The 21717-nt window shown below is 43.0% G+C and overlaps 1 protein-coding gene across 5 annotated transcripts in view; it reads right to left on the reverse strand.

The window, feature by feature from the left end:
* Positions 1–21717, reverse strand: part of OSBPL1A (oxysterol binding protein like 1A) — a 244221-nt gene that overhangs the window by 215565 nt on the left and 6939 nt on the right. The window contains exon 1 of one of the 5 annotated variants that reach the window (XM_021096190.1): positions 5011–5168. The exons of 3 other annotated variants lie outside the window; for them this stretch is intronic. The gene's annotated coding sequence lies outside the window, so the exon portion shown is untranslated. Of the gene's footprint in view, positions 1–4915; positions 5169–21717 lie in introns of those variants that run through there. One more of the 5 variants, XM_021096188.1, reaches the window with a different exon arrangement.

Genomic DNA, 21717 nt, shown 5'->3' on the forward strand with positions numbered 1-21717 from the left:
TGATAATGTGAGAAAATAGAATGTGTACATGTATGTCTCACTGGGTCACCACACTGTACAGTAGAAAAAAAACTGTATCAGGAAATAATTTTAAAAAATAATAAAAAAATAAAAATTCTCAGATACTGATTTTATACTTGGTAATACATTATTAAAATATTTGAAATACATTATATGCTAGGAATTTGAATAGTAAGAAAAATTGAATATTTATGAATACATATGTTTTACAAACTAGATCTTTAAAACAAAAAAATTTGTAGTGTGTTCAGCACTAATTTCCAAAGTAGTTACCTGCTTAATGGTATGGTTTTTTCCCCCAATATTGTATTATTTTAATAGAAGGAAAATATTAAAAATTATAATATGGAAAAACATGGCCAGAGAAATAAAACAGCTTTTTGCTCTCAATCTTTTTAGTTCCTAGCAAGAGATCAGTAAGTTCTTCTATGTTATTATATATTCCTCGGTGTATGTATAAACCTATTTGTACACAGGCATATACAAACATGTACACATAAAACCATGACATCTGTGTTATCACAAACAACAAATGCATTTTGCTAGTTTTAGAAATTCAGCCTTGGTAGACAGATTCGTATTTAATGTAACACTATTTGAGAGATAAGGAAACTGGAAAGCACAAAGGTAAGTGACTTGCCAAGGATAGGGCTTTACTAGCCACAAGAATCTAGAACTTCTCATCAAGGAGTGAAATAGTATCGTTATATATTTCATAAAACTCAATTCAGCCTCTAAAATTAAAAGCCACTGATCATAGTTATTGTTCATATGTGAGCATGTAGGAAGTTGAACCTGCATTATGTCTTAATCCTTTTTTTTTTTTTTTTTGGTCTTTTTAGGGCCACACCCTTGGCATGTGGAGGTTCCGAGGCTAGGGGTCCAATCGGTACAGCTGCCAGCCTACAGCACAGCCACAGCAACTCGGGATCCAAGCTGTGTCTGCAACCTACATCACAGTCCATGGCAACACCAGATCCTTAACCCACCGAATGAGGCCAGGGATAGAATCCGAATCCTCATGGATACTAGTCAGGTTTGTTAACTGCTGAGCCACGATGGGAACTCCCAACCCTGTCATTTTAAGAGGATTTACAAACTGAAATGATATGTCCAAAATACAGCAATTCAAGGAAAATGACAGCAAATTTCAAAGTCTCTTTTAGGAAGCACTTGCTTCTTTCTTTTAAAAATACAAAATTAAATTCAAAATCACTTTTCAATATATTGAAACTTCTTCTCTAACTACCTCAACAAGACTCTATGCCTTGAATAAACAGCATCATCTCTTTTGCAGAAAAATGATAGACAGCTGACTGTAATTCTAATGGGCCACACTACAGTTTGTAAGCCACTAAAAGCAACAGAAAAGTATTTACTTTTTTTTCTTTTTAGGCTGCACCTGCCACATATGGACATTCCCAGGCCAGGGATCGAATCTGAGCCAGAGCTGCAATCTACGCCACAGCTTCAGCAACACCAGATCCTTACCTCACTTTGCCAGGCTAGGGGATCGAACCTTTGCCTCCTCAAAGACAATAGCAGATCCGAGACTCACTACAGCACAATGGAACACCTATTTACTTTTTTTTTTTTTTGGTCTTTCTGCCATTTCTTGGGCTGATCCCTTGGCATATGGAGGTTCCCAGGCTAGGGGTCGAATCGGAGCTGTAGCCACGGGCCAACACCACAGCCACAGCAACGCGGGATCTGAGCCGCGTCTGCAACCTACACCACAGCTCACGGCAACGCCAGATCGTTAACCCACTGAGCAAGGGCAGGGACCAAACCCACAACCTCATGGCTCCTAGTCAGATTCGTTAACCACTGCGCCACGACGGGAACTCCTAAATACAGTTTTAGATAATAAAAATATTCACCAACAGGTTGATCAACTCTTATCCTTTAACAATAACATTCCTTAAATTTTAGACAAAATGTATTTTAAATGTTTCCTATTTTGATTAGTTCACATTTGAATCTTCCAAATTTAAGAAAACTCATGTATAATAATACTGACCAAGGAGTTCCTGTCGTGGCTCAGTGGTTAACAAACCCAACTAGTATTCAGGAGGATGCAGGTTCGATCCCTGGCACCGCTCAGTGGGCGTTGCCATAAGCTGTGGTGGCTCAAACCCTGCATTGCTGTGGCTGTGGTGTAGGCCGGCAGATACAGCTCTGATTCAACCCCTGGCCTGGGCACCTCCATATGCCTGGTGCAGCCCTAAAAAGACAAAAATAAATAATTTTTTTTAAAACGAAAAAAATATATATATACTGACCAATTCCCCACCATATGACCAGAAATCTCTCTTTAAAGGAAAACTTTAAGCTACAAAGTAAAAACCTGTGGTTACTTTCCATTGTCACATGATAGGAAACTGTACGTTAAAGATTGCTTTCACTGTATAGTAATTTCCTATTTGCTGTGATGAATACAATGACTCAGATAAAGTGAGAGACCTAGTATATCCTCTTACTTTAAAAGCATTAAAAAATATTTTTTATACTTGCCCACCTTAATAATGGTTGAGCCAGGTTAAGTGAGAAAAAAATTCAACATTTCTAGGGATCAAGAACATCCTGTAAGATACTTATATGAATGACATTATGATCATCCATATATTCTTTACAGACATGGCGAGCAGACTTGTGGTTGCCAAGGGGGTGATGGAGTTGGGGAGGGATAGGTTGAGTTTGGGATTAGCAGATGCAAACTATTATATACAGAATAAACAACAAGGTCCTACCGTATAGCACAGGGAACTATATTCAATATACTGTGACCAATCATAATGGAAAAGAATGTTAAAAAGAATATATATGTGTGTAACTGAACCACTTTGCTGTATAGTATAAACAGTATAAATTAACAAATATTGTCAAGTGTACTTCACTAATTTTTTTGGTCACACCCACAGCATGTGGAAGGGATTGAATCTACACCACAGCAGCAACCTAAGGTGCTGCAATGACAATGCCAGATCCTTAACCTGCTGTGCCATAAGGAAACTCCAAATTTTCTTAAAATAAAAATATATTCTGTAGAGAATGCATGAGAGTATCTTTTCTGACACCTCATTAATGAATTTGGTGAGACTGGTGTAAGCTGGTGCCTACACTGCTAACACCTGTCCTCTTTCTAGGAAATGGAAAGAATTTTAAAAAATCAGTAAAGCTCCTTTACCACCAGTCTGGCTTAAGTAACCAACAAAGTTCCAAACCACGTCAAATTTCTTACGTTGGCTTGTTCTCTCCTCATGTTATTAGCCAAGCTGATTTCCACTTTGTACTGACTACTTTTCTCAGTCAATGCATACAATGTACAAAAGCTCAATTCCTAGTAATAGCAAGGGGTAAGAAACTGTCAAAGAGGGCAAGATTGAAACATTATGATTAAATATGTAGATGTGACTAAATAAATCCACACGAAGAAAAACTTTAATTTGTTAAACAGACATTGCACCCTGTTATCACACAAAATAAATCGGCTGTATCCTACCTAGTTGCTGGTTCTAAACAAGTATCATTTCCCTTTGCGTTGGGGCGAGAGTGGGAGAGCAATGTTTTACAGCAATAACATGCAGCTGCTCTGAATTACAGGTTTAAATTCCCTTGCAAAGAACACCTGCAAGGCTGCTTCCAGAGACAAGGATTAGCCGCCCAACACCAATTTCTGCTGATGAACAAGGAGCAATTTAGCAAGTGTCAGCTGATAAACAGACCCTGGCAAAACCCTACACTGATCACAACTGCCTCAGAGCAATCTACTCAGCTTGAAGCACTTAACTCCTATTTTGCATATCAGTTGCTCACTGCCGGGTGAGTTGCTTTGCATAGGAGAAAAGGAAAAGATAAAATTTAAAAAGGAACGCTACTGACAGTTTTCTCTCCCCTTCTTCCTCATATATTGTAGACAGGGCCCCTGGTTTAGAACTACGGGACGAAAAGACAGTGGCTTCTGTAACTATTCTGTAATTTATAAGAGATCTTTGAAATTTTAGCTAAGGGATTTAGAAATTATACCAGCGTACACTGGCTGCAAAAAATTCTTTGCATCAGTCAGAATGTGAACATTGCTAAACTATCAAAACAAATCCAAATGCCGAGTAAAGAGATGAGGTATTCCGACCTCTACACCCATAACGCATCAGTTACAATACTAAGGCTGAGACTTTCAAGGTAAGGTCATTGACTTTAGAGCTGAGCTGATTGTATCAACTACCCACAAAAGCTTAATCTCTAAATTTGCAACATTCAAGAAGTTTAGTTTAACTTAATATCACATGCCAACAGTTCAACTTCACAATACAAACTGTAAAGCAAAACTTTCACAACTGCAAAGTAGTATTAGTTCTATCAGGATAACCCTTTTCAACGCCTGCCAATTAGCAGGGTTGGGTAGATGAATCTTCGTTTCTATTGCGCAGCTGCAATCTTTCACATTGTTTCTGAATTCCTTTGATAGTCTTTCATGCTTGTCGAATTGACCACGGGGTACACTGCGAGAATGATCACATGAATAGCTCGTGACTTCCACTGTGAATCAATCCTCACATTAGTAGGAAACTAAAAGTTGGGAGGCACACACACCAAGAAAGCACGCAGTTGATGACTTGGTAGGTAAACTCCCGTAGCATCAGGACTCAGTCAGAGCACCCAGAGTGGAAGTGCAACAAATGCCAACATCTTGCTACTTGTAACAACTAACTTCCTAGCAGCGCTGGAACAGCCAGCGATTTCGGGAAAGACGAGGTCGGGCTCCTAGCCCAGCATCTCCACGCCACGACCCTGACCATCTTCGGAGACGCGCACTCACCCCCCACCAAGCGCGGACAAACTACAAAGGCAAGAGGGGAACCCGCTCGCAGGGGAACCGGCCTCGGAAACTGACCGACGAGGTCACCCAGGCTCCCAGAGCTCCCGGGGCGGGGACCAAGACCGCAGGCTCCCCGTCTGTACGCTTCACGCCAGGGAAGCGGCCGTCACCTGGCTCGCACACCCGGAAGACTCGCGGACCCGCGGAACGTCGGTCTCTGAGATCCCGGCGCGGTGAAGCGGGAGGAACGCCAGGAGGCTCAGCACTGTTCGCGTGGTGGCACCGCCCCTCCGCGCGGCCGGCCTCACGAGCGCGCGCGCGCCCGCGTTATTTGCGCCAGGCCCGTGAGGCACGTGACCGGCGCGCGGGTCTCGTGGCGCGCGCTCGGCACCCTGCCCCCCGCCCCAGCTCCGCACGCCACGCCCCTAGCGCGCTCCCGTCCCAGCCTTGACCACCGAAGAAGGTTCCAGGCTTTGCCAACCGCTGCAATGAGGGGCAGAGGCTTAGCGCCTCTCCTGCTACGCCCAGGCCTGTGTTGAAGGAGGGGTGGATCCTACTCCAAGGACACCGAAGAGCTGTGGCAGGGAGAGGAAGCCCTTCGAACCGAAGCAAATATAAATACAGGGTTAACGCTCTGGGAATTTATTAAGCCAATACATCACGCAGCTACCCAGATTTTTTGCTTTTCTGCTTTGGTTGCGACTTTACCCATGCCAGTGTAATTGGCAGTGTAAATTAGCTGCACCTCCTTCTCTTTCGCATGTCAAAGGATAATGCTGTTCAGGTGTAACCATTTATGATAGATACGAGTAAGGTATATACTTAAAGAAGTATTACAGATTTTCCTTCACTTCCTCATTTTCATCAAATATCTTTGATAGAGTCCACCTCTTCAGACTCAGACAACAGGTCTAGCCAGAGGAGTTAACATTATCTATAATGTGAAGGTTCAAACTCTATTATAATTTCACCTTTTAAAAATAGGCATAACTAGTAATGACAAAGAAAATTATGAGCATATGAAAATTTTGTCAACTTATATTTTCCAATGTATTTAATGAACATGTTCTTACGTAATGAGAATTAATAGGTATCATTTTTAAGGGACTGTAGTTTTTCAGTTGATTCAAATCCAGAAATATGTGTTGAGAACTTACTTACAGGCTGGTTGGTTACTGCACTACAGGTGACACCTGATGTGGCAGATTTCTTAGAATATCTTTGGAAAACACAGCAGTCTTGCTTGTATAGCCCAGGCTAGCATCATCTTTTAATAAAAGAAGTGCATGCGTAACAAAGCACTTCAACTGCGAAATATGTGGTAACCAAGGTAGTCATGTTTGCCTCACAAGGAAGAAACCTCAGGGCTTCTTTTCTAAGGATACCGAATCATCTTCACAGCCAAAATAGAAATTGACTACTGAAATAATTTTCCACATGATTCCACAAAACCCTTCATTCTCACTCTCATGATTTAATTGCCTAAATTTACTAGTCCCATTTTTTCAATTCACTTAACTCTCTTCTTGAATTTGTAAATGAAAAATACTTTCTGGCCAAAAGGTGGATGAAAGTAACAGGAGGTAATCATTATAACTACCAATTTAAAAAAGTCCTAATCTTGATAAACTCACTAATTGTACGTACTTTTACATTGTATGTATTTGTACTGGTTTGGTTTGTTTTTTTGGTTTTTTTAGGGCCACATCTGCGGCATATGGAAGTTCCCAGGCTAAGGCTTGAATCAGAGCTACAACTGCTGGCCTGTGCCATAGCCACAGCGAGGCCAGATCCGAGTTGCGTCTGTGACCTACACCACAGCTCACAGCAACAACGATCACCAACCCACTGAGCGAGGCCAGGGATGGTTCTGGCATCCTCATGGATACTAGTTGTATGTATTCTTAAATATTTTAAACTATTTTTATCCTGTGATAATATTTGATATTTATGTAAACAGTCTTTAAGGAAAGATACCTCTTTGGCATTTTTTGTTTCTGAGTAGTACAGATAAAAACACGAGGGTGTAAAAATTCTTATTGTAGAACATTGTCCAATGGAACTTTATGCAACGATAACAACATTCTGTAATTCTGTCTTGTCCAATACAGTAGCCACCAGCCACATGTACCTCCTGAGCTCTTGGAATTTGGCCAGTGTGATTAAAGATTTGAATTTTTAATTTTATTCCATTTTAATTAATTTTAATTTAAATAGCTACATGTGGCTAGCAGCTACCATAATGGACGGTGCTATTCTAACACAGCAATTACTGTGTTATTATTTCCCCAGTTATATCATATTCTATTTTGAGAAACATTTGGCAGACATGGAACATCTAGAAGCAATAAATATTGAACTTGTGAGCAGGTAGATATTTTAGTTTTGCAGATGGAGCATGTTAAAGTTACTGTCACCCTTATCTACAATACATGTAAGTAAGAATAGAATTGGAAGCTCTGGGTGGATGGGAAAGGGATTTGGAAGTAACTAACCCTTGGTCCCTCCATTCCTAGGCCTGCCTGACTCCAACTGAAAAGTTAATCAACTTCAGATCACAAAGCCCTCATCAGAATTACCTACCCATTGCCAGTCTCAGACTGGATCCACTTAGCATTCTTTTGTTCCTTTGTTTCCAGAACCTTAGGAGCCCACAGCTACTAATGCCTTCCCCAGAACCCAGCGATAACCTCTAGAATAAGATCTCCAGATTACAGTACCTGATGTTTGTGTTGCCGAAGTTTTGTCTTGAGCCTGAAACACCCCAGAATGCACTTCGTGCACTGCATGTTTTAAAACAACACTCCTTTGGTGCCACTGAGACTTTGAAGTGCGGCAGGAGTGCACTAACGGCTTATTAAGTCTTAATAAAAGGAGGATTTTATGGACTGAGACTTTGGGGAGGGCTTTAGGTAATTACTGCCTGGAATGCTGAAAAGTAGGTCAGATGTCATCAGGCAAATCCAGATAAATGGTTGAGTTGGGGGAAATTAATGATCCCCTACACCTAGATGTTAGGCACTTTGTAGTTATTACTAACTCCAGAGCATCAAGGTTATGATGTCATTGTTTTTTCTCTCTTAAAAGCTGTCTAAAATTTTTTTTGTCATGTGTGCCACTACACTCAGTTTCTTTAATAACTGAAATAAGTGAGGCTGGTATATTTTCAGATATTAAATTACTTTTTTTTTTTTTCAGCCCTGCCTATGGCATACCGAAGTTCACAGACAGGGATCGAACCCGAGCCACAGCAGTGATCCAAGTCGCAGCAGTGACAACGTCAGATCTTTAACCTGCTGAGCCACCAGGGAACTCCCAGATACTAAATTATTTTTATCTAGACTTAATTCTGGGCCTGTCCCTCTTTTCCCAGGTGTGTGACACACAGATGTCTAAGCACCTGCCTTCCACCAATGATTGATTTTGCTAGGCCCCCACAAAAAAAGTTTAGAAAGCCTCCCTGTATCTGTAGTTCCTTGATTGCTAGCAGCAAGTACTGACCCTGGCTAACTCAAGCAAATGCCAAAGAAAGAGCTGAAAATCTAGCCCAGCAAGGACAGGACTAGGGTGCTTCCAGGGATCTGGGTAGGATGAACTAGTCTACAGTTTTTCCAGGGTGCTACCACTGGGAAAGAGTAAGTTTCCATTACTTATTTTTGGTATATAGGGCGGGGCATCTTGGCTGACAATCCCACAAGAACTACCTTCCACAGGAAAGGTATACACACTCTCTCCCTCCCTCTCCCTCTCCCCCCCCACCCCACAGCAGCCAGGTGCAGTGCTATTACCAGAAGAAGGAGCAATGGATAATGGGCAGCCACAATCACAGAAATGCCCGTTGCAGTCACTTTATTTGTTCTTCAATCAAACCCTTCCCTTTATAGCTTTTCCCATAAGTATGGACTCCATGGGCAATATTTCCAGCTCCATTCTAGCCCTTTGCTCTATTCATCGCAAACATACCCCTCCTTTTCCATCCATAATTGTCTGGTGAAGCAGTGTGCCTGATACTTACACAACTCCTTGGAAGCAACAGAAATCTGCCTCCCCACAGCGCCCCCTTGAGGGCTTCCTTATGCAGCTTATGATTCTTAGGGGAAACTTCAGGGCCGGGGCCTAACTAAAGGGCACCTTCCTATTAGGCTTTTCGAAGGCCTGTAGATATGCTCTGCCCAACAGACAGGGTCTCTCCTGGGTAGTATGAAAACATCTAGCTTCTCTCTGGGTCCTTTTGACTGTGACGTATACAACTTATAGTCTTTAGACAGGGTGGAGGCAGAAAAGTATACAGAGGAAGGGAAGTCAAAGAGAAGCAGAAGGATTTCCCATCGTGGCTCAGTGGTTAATGAATCCAACTAGGAACCATGAGGTTGTGGGTTCGATCCCTGGCCTTGCTCAGTGGGTTAAGGATCCGGCATTGCTGTGAGCCGTGGTGTAGGTCGAAGATGTGACTTGGATCCCGCGTTGCTGTGGCTGTGGCATAGGACAGCACCTGCAGCTCTGATTCGACCCCTAGCCTGGGAACCTTCATCTGCCACAGGAAGCAGCCCTAGAAAAGGCAAAAAGACACACACACACAAAAAAAAAAAAAAGAGGGAGAAAGAGAGAGAGAAGCAGAAATAATGCGCCGCAGGAAGGAGAGTAGAGGAGAGGTGATCAAGAAGAGCAGAAGCAAGAGCAGAGAGAGAACGAGAGCCCAGAATGGAAACACAAGCGTGGGGTGCTGAAGGCAAGGCTCCCTGATGAGAAGGCGCTGAGTGGTGGCTGCGGCTGTATCTTCAACCACCCACCAGAGTAGCACAGAGGTTTTGCTTTGCTCTGAATTGTTTCAATAAATTCCTACTCTTTACCTGATGTAACCTGAATATGTCTAGGTTCCTTGAACCAAGAAAGAGCTGAATACCAGGACTATGCCTTTCTTGCGCTCAGCTTTCTCCTTCTTAATCTCGAACAAACAACCCTGTCAATACCACCTTTCTTTTCAACTGCTACCCCTCTCTTCAAGGTCTCTACAGTTCTTTGCTCTCCTGAAACTTCTAAAATATGCCTCTTTTCCAGATCCTCAAAAACTTCTACTGTCCATTCCTGAGTCACTTGTCAACACCTGATACAGCCAGGTGACATCAGTCCACTTACTGAAGTCGTAAAGACCAAGGCAAGGGGACTTTAGGGCCCAGATGGGGGCTGAATTGGAAGCACTGATCAGACCCCAGACTTCTAGCTCATGGATTTGGAAGAGTCCTCAGAAATCATCTAGCCCAACTTCACACCTAAAGCCAGCTTGTCCTCAACCACTTCCTGAAGAGGTACTTGTGGCCCCAGCCTGGTGACTTTCTGGACCGGCAGATCTCTGCCTCATAGCCAGCTCAAACTGCTCCCCCAACGTTATGGCTCTTAGCAGTTCCTCCCACAGGCAAACACTGGCTCCATACAGCTCTCACCTGCTCAATACAAAGCTGAGCAGAATAACCTGAATTAGCCTTTCACAGACTATTCTTCTAAAAAGTTAAAGATAACCAGCCTGGAGCTGCCATGATTTTTCTTGCTTGGGCTTACATGCCCAGTTGCTGCAAGCTGTGCTCATGCTCCTGCTGGTCATGGAACTCTGATACACAGTTTGTACTTTTCTCTCTTAAAAATTAGTACTGAGATTGAAGCAAATCAAATCTTTTCTATAAAGCTCAGGAGAGTAGAGAAAAATCTAAGTCCTATTTTATCTACTTTTTATTATTTTTATCTTTTTGAGGGCTGTTTCCTGCAGCTTATGGAGGTTCCCAGGCTAGGGGTCCAATCAGAGCTGTAGTCACCAGCCTATGCCAGGGCCACAGCAACACCAGATCCAAGCGATGGTCACAGATGATGGGTGTACGTTAGGATCCTTAACTCACTGAGCAAGGCCAGGGATCAAACCCACAACCTCAGGGTTCCCAGTCAGATTCGTTAACTACTGTGCCACGACAGGAACTCCTCATCTACTTTTTAAACTATGCCCTTTTCCCCCCATCCTTATTATCTTGCCCTCTCTCTCCACTGCCCTCTGGTGGTGGCTATTTTTTTTCTCAGCTAACTGTGAACAGGAGAGAAAAGAGAAATTGGAGAAAGGAGCGAGGTAGTTCAGCAAAAAATGATGTTTATATACAAATTCTTGGCCTCCTGAAATTTATAATCTAATTTTGGAGGCAGAGTATACAATGAAAACTAACAAAAAAGACAAACCAAGATAATGCCTAAAACTGGTAAATAAAATAAATTCTAAAGGATTTGAGAAGACGAGACCAGGGAGAACTAGAGTAGAAAAGATGTATAGAAGTGATGGTATTTACTTTTAGCCTTGGCTTTAGATAGGAAACACTGGGAAATGGGAAGCGAGTAGCTTCAACATAGTAAGTTTGAGAGAGGCAGCAAGAAACTGAAGATGCGGGGGTGTATGTTGGGCAAGAGCTTAGAGCTAGAAAGAGATTCATGAATTATCCACAAATATCCGTGTTGCTGTATAGGATTACCAGTGGAAAGAAGACTGGAATAATGGCCTGTAAAGACTTACCAGAGCAGAGACTCTATCATTCATTGATTAACTCATGTCTTCATTATTCAGTGTATACACAGTAAGTAATTGACATGATTTTGTGTGTGGAGACACATGCAAGACAGTTTTAGGTTGAGAGAAAAAAGATGACTGATAACAGCCTTGCCTTCAAGAACTTAAGAACCTAGGAATACAGACAAGGCAATGTAAGACTTGTATATCAGCAGGTATATTAAGAGACAGAAAATAATAAGAATCACAAGAGAAGTTCAGATGAAGGAAGAATAAAAGGAAAAAAGTTTGTTTTCGAGCTGGGGCTGTCAGCGAATGCTTTACAGGAAAGATGGCTTTTAAAGTTAATTTGGGAGTTCCCATCGTGGCGCAGTGGTTAACGAATCCGACTAGGAACCATGAGGTTGCAGGTTCGGTCCCTGACCTTGCTCAGTGGGTTAACAATCTGGCGTTGCCGTGAGCTGTGGTGTAGGTTGCAGACGCGGCTCGGATCCTGCGTTGCTGTGGCTCTGGCGTAGGCCAGTGACTACAGCTCTGATTAGACCCCTAGCCTGGGAACCTCCATATGCCGCGGTAGCGGCCCAAGAAATAGCAAAAAGACAACAAAAAATAAATAAATAAATAAAGTTAATTTGGTAGGAGTTTCCATTGTGCCTCAGCAACTTAAAAACCCAGCATAGTGTTTATGAAGATGTGGGTTCAATCCCTGGCCTCACTCAGTGGGTTAAAATTCTGGCGTTGCTGCAAGTCGCATCATAGGTCACAAATGTGGCTTGGATCCTGTGTTGCTGAGGCTGTGGTGTAGGCCAGCAGCTGCAGCTCCAATTCGACCACTACCCTGGGAACTTCCAAGTGGAGCCCTAAAATGAAAAAAAAAATTTTTAATTAAAAAAAGTTCAGCCAGTAAGATGGAAGAATCTGACCATGTGGAAATGGTTGGGGAAATGATGTGTTAAGCAGATGAAACAGTGTGAGCAAAACTAAGAGGGGGCAGGTAACATAAAAGCTAATATATGGTGTAGAGCTCACTGCAAATTCATGAAGCCAAACATCGACTGAATTCTCAGCACTGCCCACCAAGCCTCTGTTGATCCCTGTTAGAAGATCTGAGCTGAAGCTGGATGGGCAGGTAGTTGAAGGAGCCTTGAAGGAGCTCATAAGAGACTCAAGTGGAAGTGACAGGTAGACAGTGAAGAGCCCAGAGGTGGGGTCTGGGCTGGAGAGCTGCATGTGTGACCATCTCTGTCATGTGCCTTGAAGCCATGGCCTAGGGAGAGAGAAGAACAGGGAGGAAATGGAGCCGGGACTGAGCTTTGTTGCCTGCCCTTTACTGTAGCTTCTTTTCTCCCCAAATCCCTCACTCCTCCTGCTCCCAGCACACCCTAGCCGATGACTCTGCCTCCTACTTTACCAAGGAAACAAAGCCGTTAGTTGAGAATTCCCCCAACTTCTTACCACCAAACCAACACTCTTACCTGCACCTTTCTTACTTTTCATCTTCTGTGAAAATGGGAGAAGTGGCCCTCCTGTCTAAGGCCAGAGCTCCGCCTGCCTTGCCTCCTCAGCAAGCTCACTCCACCCACTTCTTTCCTCTCCTAGAGCTCCCAGCACTCACAGTGTACCCACTGCACAAGGGTTCTCTCATCACTGCTGGATTGCTTTTTTTCCCCCATTTTTAGGGCCATGCCCAAGGCATATAGAGTTCCCAGGCTAGGGGTTGAATCCGACCTGCAGCTGCTGGCCTACATCACAGCCACAGCAACTCAGGATATGAGCTATACCTGCAACTGACTCCAAAACTCATGGCAAAGCCAGTTGGATGCTTAATGCACTGAGTGGGGCCAAGGACTGAACCTGCGTCCTCATGGATACTAGTTGGGTTATTTATTTTATTTTATTTTTTCATTTTTGGCCACCTCACAACATATGGAGCTCCCTGGCCAAAGATCAGATCCAAGCCACAGTCTCTCCACCTAAGCTGCAGCTGTGGCAACAGCAGATCCTGAACCCACCATGCCAGGTGGGGAATCAAGCCCATGTCCCAGTGTTCCCAAGACGCCACTGATCCCATTGTGCCACAGTGGGAACTCCACTAGTCAGGTTCTTAACCCACTGAAGCACAATAGGAACTCCCTCACTGCCATCTTTTAAAAACCCTCCCTCAGAGTTGAAACTGCTTGAAAGGGTGGTCTCCACTGGCTCTCCCCTTTCCTCTCACTCTCTCCTCTTGGTGCTCAGCTTCTCCTCCCAACGCTTCATGGAAGCTGCACCTGCTGGGGACACCAATGGCCTCCTTATTGCAAAATCCAACAAACCCTTACAAGTCCTGACTTTCATTGACCTTTGGCTGCATTTGAACCCAGGGACCCTTTCCCTCCAGCTGAGAATGCTCTTCCGTTAGTTTCCCTGAACTCCTGCCCGTGGATGTTGCAAGTTCTTCCCTAAGTTCTTCTCTTCCCACTCTTCTTGGATGAGCTCACACACCCCCGAGGCTTCCTAACACTCTGTATGCTCACGTCTCACAGGTCAGTAACTCACATCCCAGCCCAAGATCACTCCTGAGCTTCTGACCCCTCAGCAATCCATCGAACTCAGTACAACTCAAAGGGCAGCTGTTCCGCCCCGCCCCACAACCTGCCACACTCTGGACGTTCTCCTTCTCAGTGGCAGCACTCCTGTCTCTCTTCCTCACATTCCCCATCCTACCTTTCTCCCCACACGCAACCTCATCTATTCACTAGGCAGTCAGCCGATGTTTCCAAAATTTCAATCCAATCAACTATTCTCTTACTTGGAATTCTCCTCTGCTTTTTCATTGCTCCAGAATGTGGTCTACACTCCTTAGCACTATGAAGCCCCGAAACGTCTGTTTCCTCTCTCATTATTATCACCATGGTATTTCACGCTGCAGCAACTTGGAAAAACTTTCAGTTCCCTGTATTTGTCACTGAGGTCACCATGTCACCAGGCCACAGGGTCACCGAGGCTTTAGGTATTTTGTCCATGTTGTTCTTTTGTGCCTTGAATTCACCCCCTCAGTTTCCTCATTATGTTGAGCTTTCTGCTACATTCAATCTGAGCCTAGATATCTCTTCTTTCCAAAGGCCTTTCCTTGCCCCCTACAGTTGGGTCATGTGTTCCTTCCATAGGCTTTCCAATTTACCTTGTGCTACTCCTATGATGACATTTGTCATATTGTGCTACAAATGCCTCTTTATTTATCTGTATCCTTTTTCATTTTTTTTTTTTTTTTGGTCTTTTTGTCTTTTTAGGAACCTAGCATACGGAGGTTCCTAGGCTAGGGGTCTTTTTTTGGTCTTTTTGTCTTTTTAGGAACCTCCATAGCATATGGAGGTTCCTAGGCTAGGGGTCCAATCAGAGCTACAGCGGCCAGCCTACGCCACAGCCACAGCCACGCCAGATCTTCAACCCACTGAGCACAGCCAAGGATGGAACCTGCAACCTCATGGTTCCTAGTTGGATTCATTTCCATTGCGCCACGAAGGGAACTCCCTTATATGTATCAGACTAGAAGTATACTGAAGTCAGGGAATGCCTTGTTCATGAGTTCACCTCCGTTATCTAACACAGCGTGTGGCACATATTAGGAAATTAATACATACGTGTTGAATTACTGAATGAACTGGGACTTCATGTCTAAAATGTTTTGCCCAGGGTGGGAGGCAGTGTGGTAAAGCGGCAGGTACACAAAACTTAGAGTCAGAAACCCCAGCTCTCTGCCTCCTAACCAGCTGCAAGACCATGAACAATCAATTTAACTTCTCTGAATAGAGAGCCCATCCAATGCCAGCAACTGCACTGAGTGCTTGCAAGGCAAAGATAAAGACATAGTTATTGTCATCAAGGAAGCTGAGTCCAAAACAGTGTGTAGGAGGTGGGAGGTGGGAGGAAAGAGCATTCCAGGTGGAGGGAGGAACACCTGAGGAGAACTGCAGGGGAGCAATTTATCATGGGCTTTCCTAGGAGAAATAGATGTAGTTTAGTATAGCTAGAACAGAGGTGAGGAATAGAGTTGGGATGAAGCAATGAGATTGGAGAGATAAAAGGAGCCACGTGATGAAGGGCACTTTACACTGTGTCACAGAGTTTGAGATTCATCCTCAAAGCCATGGAGTTAAGGAGTTCCTGTTGTGGTGCAGCGGAAACAAATCTAACTAGGAAGCATGAAATTGTGGGTTCAATCCCTGGCCTTGCTCAGTGGTTTAAGGATCTGGCGTTGCCGTGAGCTCTGGTGTAGGTCACAGATGTGGCTTGGATCCTGCATTGCTGCGGCTATGGCATAGGCTGGCAGCTGTAGCTCCAGTTCACCCCTAGCCTGGGAACCTCCACATGCTGCAAGTGTGGCCTTAAAAAAAAAAAAACAAAAACCATGCAGTTAAAACCCCAAAAGGATTTAAGATGAGTCACAATATTAGGTCCTTATCCAAGAAAGAGCTGTGTCGAGCAGCTAGGTGGAGAATGGGCTGAAAGAGAATTTTTTTTTTTTTTTTTTTTTTTTTTTTTTTTTTTTGCTTTTTAGGGCCACAATAGTGGCATATGGAAGTTCCCAGGCTAGGGGTCACATTGGAGCTGTAGTTGCCGGCCTACACCACAGCCACGGCAACGCTGGATCCGAGCCTCATCTGCAACCTACACCACAGCTCATGGCAACACCAGATCCTTAACCCACTCAGCAAGGCCAGGCATTGAACCTGTGTCCTCATGGATACTAGTCTGCTGCGTTAACCACTGAGCTACGACAGGAACTCCAAAGCAGTGAATAAGAGGCAAGCTAGGAGGCTGTTGCAGTGATTCATCCAAGGGGCCTGAGCTTTGGCAAGGAATTTGAGGATGGAGAAAAGCAGTAGGAGACTGATTCAAGAAATATTTATGTGGCAGAACAGAGAGAACTTGATGATTGATTGCATGAGAGAAGTGAGGGACAAGGAGGAGAAAGATGGCACCCAAGTTTCTGGTCCAGGCAATTATTGCACAGAGGTGACATTTACTGAGATAGGGACAGCAGAAGATGGAAAGACTTTTGAACTGAGGACTGATATGATTAGAATGACGCTTCGGTGAGAGAGTTCTGTTGGCAGGAAACAGGATTGGAAAGGGAAATGCCTGGAATCAGGAAAATGAGCTCAGAAGTTACTGCAGTAGTCTAGGGGGAGGTCAGGTGAGCAGTGGGAGTGCCAGCGAAGGTGGAGCAACAGCAGACAGGAAGTTACAATGGAGAGTCCTGGAGGATGGGGTTATATAACTGTCCAGGAGAACTGATCTGAAGATCTCCGAAAGCCAAGAAGAATTGAAATGGACATAGTTGGAAGAAATAAAACTTCACAGTTTTTTTTTGTTTGTTTGTTTGTTTTTGTTTTTTGTTTTTGGTCTTTTGTCTTCTTAGGGCCAAACCTGTGGCACATGGAGGTTCCCAGGCTAGGGGTCCAATTGGAGATGTAGCTGCCAGCCAGCAATGCCAGATCCAAGCCGCGTCTTCGACCTACACCACAGCTCACGGCAACACCGGAACCTTAACACTGAGCAAGGCCAGGGATTGAACCACATCCTCATGGATGCTAGTTGGGTTCGTTAACCACTGAGCCATGACTGGAACTCCCTAAATTTTACACAGTTCTTGAACAAACTAGCACTTGAGGAGTACTAGTCTAACATAGCATGCAAGGGTACAGGAGAACTAGAGTGAGGAAAGGGGATGGGGGCTGCAGGGAGAATGTAGTTATCATTCCAGTGTAACACTATGCAAAAGTGGATATTACCAAGAAAGCAGCTAAGATACTTGTGACTCATTTCCTATGAGATGCAAAAAAGAGGAAGCAACTGACATATAACCATGGCGTGCTGGTGCGTATTTGTAAATTATTTGTCTACATATTTACCTCCATCAGACTATGGTCTTCTTGAAATGAGAAACTGGGTCTTATTTATTTTTGTATCTTTAACACATAGCCCAGATTATGGCATAGATCAATACTCAGTAAATATTCTGAAGTGACCAACTCAGTGAATAAGTTGAAAGGGCAGCTTATATGTGAAACCAAGATAGTTTGAGGGTGGTTAGCTGTGAAATGTTGAGTTTAAGATAACATCTAAAGTATCTGCTTCTAAATGTTTTATAAACACTCATAGAAAGAATAAGTGCTCAGAAGGTTAGGAGAGAGAAGAAACTCAGAAAGAGGGTTCTTTCAAAACAGACATTAACATCTTTATTTTATAAGTAAGGAAACTAAGACTTAGAAAGCTAAATAACTAGCCCAAGTTCATATGGTTAATACATGAGTCAGGATATGAATCAAATAGTCTCTCTTTTTTTTTTTTTTTTTTTTTTTTTTTGCCTTTTGGCCTTTTTCTAGGGCCATACCCATGGCATATGGAGGTTCCCAGGCTAGGGGTCTAATCGGAGCTGTAGCCGCCAGCCTATGCCAGAGCCACAGCAACGCGGGATCCAAGCCGAGTCTGCAACCTACACCACAGCTCATGGCAATGCCAGATTCTTAACCCACTAAGTGAGGCCAGGGACCGAACCTGCAACCTCATGGTTCCTAGTCGGATTCATTAACCACTGAGCCACAACGGGAACTCCCTCAAATAGTCTAGTTTTAAATGACTTTTAAGTTATGCCTTTAACCTCTATGCTATCTTGCTAGGGCCTAAAATACCTGTAAACCAGGTATTGTGCTTAGAAGTAAGTGGTGAGTACTGTAAAACAGCAGTGGTTGGAAGGAGAGAGAGAATGGGTATATAAATGCACAGGTGACAGATTTGCTTGGCACTGTACAAAGATTAGGGTTAACAGAGCTATACTGTGGTAGCAAGAATCACTTTATTTATTTATTTATTTATTTTTTGCTTTTTAGGGCCACACTCGAGGCATATGGAGGTTCCTAGGCTAGGGGTGTAATCGGAACTGTGCCGCCGGCCTCCACCACAGCCACAGCAACGCCAGATCCAATCTACACCACAGCTCATGGCAACGCGGGATCCTTAACACACTGAGCAAAGCCAGGGATCCAACCACAACCTCATGTTTCCTAGTCGGATTTGTTTCCACTGAGCCACTATACACTGTGGGAACTCCAAGAATCACTTTAGATAACCAGTGTAGGTCACAGGAAATGGGAAAGAGGAAAAATTGGTTTCATATATACATTTGGAAAACATAAATAAGAGGTCTAGAGTTTTGTTCCCACACAGCAGTTGCTGGGCTTTAGATGGGAGCTCCTTAATGGTAGGAACTATGTCTTACTAATATTGATATTGTAGGTCTAGGGCAGGGCTTCAGTTTAGAAGCTAGTACTTCTAACAAGCTCTCAGGTAATATGATGCTGTTGGCCCACAGACCTCACCTGAATTAGCAAGATCATAAGAGAATATGTAGAAGAGCCCCATTCAAACCAGTTAAGATTTGTGGAGAATTCTTCACAGGCTAAATTCCTCCTCACCCCTGATGTGACAGCCACCTCTGTTGTAGTCAGAAGATATATATACTTCCAGGTTAGGTTTTTTTTCCATTCAAATAACTCATTTCCCCTTGCCTCTAATATCACAGCTGTCAACCCTCTTTTGTCACACTCCTGATGATCTGTTCATTATTCTCTCCATCTATCTACACATTCATTTTGGTACCAAGAAAGAGCTTTGGCCCTTTGTGATCTAATTAACACCCTTTCTCCTTCCAATTATTTGGTTTGGATAGTTTATGTTTCTTAATTTTAAACAAGAAGGTTTAAATTATTTCCTCCCATTCACACTGGGTTCTAAATCCATCCTACATAGACATTTTGGCACAGCCAGTCATCCTATTTCTCTTCTACTTGAGAGTTCTGAGAGATTGGGCCACACATCTCCTTCACGTTGCCTGAACACTTCTGCAGTTATTATCCCAATCCATGTAGCTGTACATCGATTGTTAAACAGATCTATTTTTTTCCCTTCACTCTTACTAGTTTATCTTGTCGCTACACAGTGTCTATGGTGTAAACTAGAAATTTTCACTCTCTTCTAAAGCAGTGGACTTCTTTCTTCAATGAAAGCTTAAATAAAATAGCTTAGGCTGATCTGGCTAGAATAGTGGGAGATAAAATTAGAGAGGTAGCCAGGAACATACTTTTTGAGTGTTAGAATGTTAAAGCATGACCATGAAAGCCATGGGGAGCAAGTGAAGGGTTTCAAGGGAAAAAAGACACATCCAACTTGTGCATTTTGAATGATTCCTCTGGCAGATGTCAGGAGGGTGACTTAAAAGAGGGTTCAGATGGAATCAGAAAGACTAGGAAGGGGACTATGAGGAATGTAAGGGATATGAAGAATCAGAATCATCAGACTCACTGTCTGTATATGAAGGCAGTGAAAGGAGGTGTACAGTATGTCTCCCAGGTTTCAAGCTTAGGCAATTATTGATGCAGTGTTCAGGGGTTACCCATTATGGAAAAGGGATAGATGGGAGGAATAGGTTTAGGAAGAAAGAAATTGAGTTCAGTTTTCAACGTGCTGAATTTGAGGAAGATATCCAGGAACCAACCAACCATTTGGGTAAATGGATGTGGAAATCAGAGGAATCTGGCTGAGAGAACTCCCTCATATCCAGATCTATATTACTACTCAAAGTTCACATTAAGTAGTCTTTTTTCAACAAATTTGTCTATAAAGTCTTGCTTTCTTCTAATAAATTTTGCAAAATATAGGTTGTCTGCCACACAGTTACTTTAGTAATTATTTTTCTACTTCTCTTTCCGAAGTGCTCTTTGTCTAGCCTGAGTTTTGGGCCTTATTCAGAATTCTCTGTATTGACCACATGCTTAAGCACTAGAGACATAGAGAAGCTTCTGTTTTGTGTCCTTTGCCAGAAAGGGTAATTTTCATTTAGAATCTGAGCTCAAAATAAGATTTAAAGGCTCTAGCTATGAAGATATAGTAATTAATAGAAAATCATGGGTAAAATCTGCAGAAGGTAAAATAAACTGGGTTGATGTATGTGGTAAGAAAAGAGATGCTGTGTACAATAAAGTTGGGATATATTATGCTTTGTTTAGAAGATTAAGTTGGGCTGTGCATTGTTTTCTGTTACATTTTAACATGGTAGTTTTCAAATCTGGGTTGAAAGTCTGAGGGGCCACCAGGAGGAAGGGCTGCTAAGTAGTTGGGACTTTAGCCCAACTATTTCAGCCAGAACAACCTAATCTGTTTTACATAAGCTTTCACTGAAGGAAGAATTCTATGGCTTTTTTTTTTTTTTTAAAGGGTGAAAACCACTACTTTATGCAACAGAAGCTGTAAGACGTGAGAAAAAAGCTGTTTAACAACAGATGGACATCAAGGTAGCATTAGGATAACTGCAGAAAGCTTCGGGCAACGTGGAGATGTACAGTAGCCAAACCTCTCAGCACTTCTAAGCTAATTGCTTACCAAGAAGAGAAATCCTGTGGTGGACTGGCTGTTCGTGTACCATGGTGCCTTACTTGGTTGGAAGGAGGGGCTTAAAATGCTTTCTGCTCAAGATAAAAATACCCTGTCCAACCAAAAAATTGAAGGGAGGGAATGTTATAGACATGACAATGGGCTAAAGTCCTCCAGGCCCTCTCTTGGGACCCAAATGAGTGCACATGTGCAGACTTAGGGAGATAATCATGAAGGGATTATGCAAGCCATGTGACAAGAGGAAGTTGACAGCTGTGATGTCAGAAGCAATGAAATGCATGAAGTTACTTAAATGGGCCAGTTTCTCTATCAATATTTTTTTCTCCATCTCAAACAATCTCCTTCCTTCTTCAATTAGCTAACCTCTACCCGTTCTTCTGTAACTCCGTTCAAACATTCTTGGGAACACAAAGCCTGATAAAATTTTAAACAGATGGCCCTTCTCTGTGCTTCTAACAGGACGCAATTCCAGTCGATTTAAATATTGATTTACTTTTGTTCCCCTGTCTTTCTTAAAGGCAATGCATGACATCGAAATCTGCATTTCCAAAGTTTAGCACAATGAGAACCCATTAAATAGCTGTTGAATTAATAAATCCACAAGGCTTATATGAAGATCCCTTCAAAGTAACTTGGGTGGAATTCTTTACAGGTACCGTCCACTTAGAGGAGTATTTTAACAGGTAAATAAAACATGCCCATGATTAAGGAAGTCAGGAGAGAGGAAAGCTGTAATATTTTGAGTCTGTGTGTGTGAAGAAAGTGAGGCAAGAGGGGACAAAATGCCTCTCGAGTAAGACATTAAGTGACTTGATTTAGGAGTCTCAAATAAGGTGACCAATGTTAAGTTCCAACCAATGTACTGGAATTATATGTGTTGGGGGCAGGGTTGAAACGACACAAA

The sequence above is a fragment of the Sus scrofa genome, chromosome 6 (genome assembly GCF_000003025.6).
Source record: "Sus scrofa isolate TJ Tabasco breed Duroc chromosome 6, Sscrofa11.1, whole genome shotgun sequence".
In the NCBI taxonomy this organism is placed as follows: Eukaryota; Metazoa; Chordata; class Mammalia; order Artiodactyla; family Suidae; genus Sus; species Sus scrofa.